Below are 3301 nucleotides of genomic sequence, written 5' to 3'. Positions count from 1 at the left end.
GCTAACGATCCGCAAAACCTAGGGACTCGTAGTAGCACGCTTCGCACTCCGGGAATCCTATCGTAAACAGACAATAGCATACATAAGCAATCAAGGAAAGAAACACGGGTAAATCTCAAATAAGAAGATCTAACCAGAAAGTTCAACTTAAGAACTCCGGTTTGCGAAAAGAATCAAATCAAACGGAGCAACGAAACTCAAACTATGAAAGAAACAAGACCCATTTACTAATCTGAACTAAAGTCAAATTTTACAATACCAAAATCTTGTTCAAGTTGATTAAACAGGAAGAGGGTTTCGGGACAAAGATCTAGGCGCTTGAATCGCCTGATTCCGATAAACGAGCGAAAAGATAAACTAAAACGAAAATCGGATCAAAAATCGCGATCGAAATAATCGCGGAAAAATCCAAGAAAAAGAAAACTGACGAACAGGCTAACGAACGAACGTTCGTTGTCTGTAACTAACGAGCGAAAACCGTTCGTTAAAACGAACGTACGGACGAACGTCCGCTAAATAAACTAAACCGAGAAAACGGCAAACCGATCTATAAAAACGAAATTAGGGTTTCTAAAAAATGGATCGGTTTTAAAAAAAACCGAACGGCGGTGAGGCTCCGACGAGACGGGGCGGCTCCGGTGAGGTGGGGCTGCGGCGGCGGGGTGCGCGGGCGGCGGCGGCGCTGCAGGCGAGGCGGGGAAGGCGGTGGGGTTGGTGGTGGGGGGCTCCGGTGGCGGGGTATTTAAGGAGGGGGGCTGCTTGGGGGAGGGGGCAAGCGGCGCGGGGAGGCGGAGTCTCGGCTGGACTCGGGGTCGGGGCGGCGGCAGCCTCCCGGTCTCCTGGAGGGAGACGGCGGCGTGGGGCTAGCGGGCCGGCTCGGCTGGGCTTCGGCCCAGTCGGGCGCTGAGAGATTTTTTTTACATAATTTCGCCGGAACTTAAATAAATCCTAGAAAATAAAATAAAAAACTAAAAATACCAAAACTAATTTTCACCGTCTAAATAAAATATTTAGAACGAGATGAACATTTTTTGGCCCTAAAATGCAATTTTGAAAAACGTGCAATTTTTCTAATGCAAATAAAATGGCAATAAAATCCAAATAAAATCAAATATTTGATTTTAATATTTTTCCTCCAATATTTCAATTATTTTGGAGAAGTAATATTATCTCCTCTCATATATTTTAATATGAAATATTTTCGGAGAGAAAATAATTAAAACCAAAATGCTCGTTTCAATATTTGATAAAATTCAAATATGAAAGCAATGAAATCCCCAACTCTCTCCGAGGGTCCTTGAGTTGCTTAGGATTTCGTGGATTGCGAAACGAAATGCAATAAAATACGATATGCATGGATGATCTATGTATAACATTCCAAATTAAAAATTTGGGATCTTACAAACCTACCCCCCTTAAGATGAATGTCACCCTCGAGATTCGGGTTGGCAAGAAAATAGGTGTGGGTGGTCTTTGGGAAGATCATTCTCTCGTTCCCAGGTGGCTTCACCCTCGGTATGGTGGCTCCACTGAACTTTGCAAAACTTGATAACCTTGTTGCGGGTGACTCGGCTGGAAAATTTAAGAATCTTGACTAGCTTCTCCTCATAGGTCAAATCAGTGTCCAACTGAATCGCCTCCCAAGGGTATTGTATCTCTTAACGGTATATCGGATGTATCAGCATGACACTTCTTCAACTGTGAAACATGAAATACATCATGAAATCATGACTGTCATTCAGGTAACTCCAACTTGTAGGCAACTTCTCCCATACGTTCCAAAACACGATACGGTCCTACAAATCTCGGGGATAATTTTCCCTTAACTCAAAAATGTTTCACTCCTCGCAAGGGTGATACTCGCAGATATGCTCTACCTCCAATTTCATAGGTTACCTCCTTGCGTTTCGAATCTGCATAACTCTTCTGCCTAGACTGAGCTACCTTCAGTCTATCTCGGATCAGCTTAACTTTCTCTTCAGACTCCTTGATCAAATCTGGTCCAAACAACTGTCGGTCTCCGACTTCATCCCACATCAATGATGTTCTGCACCTTCATCCATACAGGGCTTCGAATGGTGCCATCTTCAAACTGGCTTGGTAGCTATTGTTTTATGAGAACTCCGCGTAGGGAAAATTGTCATCCCAACTAGATCCATAATCTAGCGCACAGGCCCTCAACATGTCCTCCAGAATCTGGTTGACTCTCTCGGTCTGTCCATCTGTCTGCGGGTGGAATGATGTACTGAACTCCAACCTTGTCCCCAAAGTTTGGTGCAGCTGATGCCAAAACTTTGAAGTAAACTATATTCCTCTATATGATACAATGGTCCTGGAACTCCATGCAGACATACGATCCTGGTCATATATATCTTGGCCAACTTTGCACTTGTGTAGGTGGTTTTCACTGGGATAAAGTGAGCTACTTTGGTCAAGCGATCAACTACTACCCATATAGAATCATATCCTGATTTGGTCCTGGGCAATCCGGTGATAAAATCCATGCCAAGTTTATCCCACTTCCATTCAGGTATCGGCATAGGCTGTAACAATCCTGTTGGCTTTTGACGTTCTGCCTTCACTCTCTGACATACTGTAACACCCCGGATGTAACTTTCCCTATTTGTACTCCAACTCTTGCCGTTTCCGGCGTTAAGTTAAGTTATTTTATTTTCTCGGGTTCGCGTCTTTGTCTCCGTGTGTTGTTGTTGTTGTTGTCATGCATCTCATATCATGTCATCATGTGCATTGCATTTGCATACGTGTTTGTCTCATGCATTCGAGCATTTTCCCCGTTGTCCGTTTTGCATTCCGGCGCTTCGTTCTCCTCCGGTGGTCATTTCTAGCTTTCTTTCATGTGTGGGGATTAAACATTTCCGGATTGGACCAAGACTTGCCAAGCGGCCTTGGTTTACTATCGGAAGACCGCCTGTCAAGTTTCGTACCATTTGGACTTCGTTTGGTACTCCAACGGTTAACCGAGGGACCGAAAAGGCCTCGTGTGTGTTGCAGCCCAACACCCCTCCAATTTGGCCCAAAACCCACCAAACTCTGCTCCATGTCCTAAAGCGTTCGATCATGATTGCGTGGCCGAAAACCGCATCTCATTTGGACTCTCCTAGTTCCCTCTAGGCCTATATATACACCCCTCCGTTTTTGGATCTTCGTCCTCCCCGAAACCCTAAAACTGCTCCTCCTGCCGACGGACACGTCCGATTCGGGCCAGACGTGTCCGCCACCGCCCGCCGCCGCCACGTGGCGCCGCCCCGTTGGCTGCGCCCGCCGCCTCCACCGCCAGCCC

This window comes from Triticum dicoccoides, chromosome 4A (genome assembly GCF_002162155.2).
Source record: "Triticum dicoccoides isolate Atlit2015 ecotype Zavitan chromosome 4A, WEW_v2.0, whole genome shotgun sequence".
Taxonomy (NCBI): Eukaryota; Viridiplantae; Streptophyta; class Magnoliopsida; order Poales; family Poaceae; genus Triticum; species Triticum dicoccoides.
Note: the sequence above shows the minus strand (reverse complement) of the source record.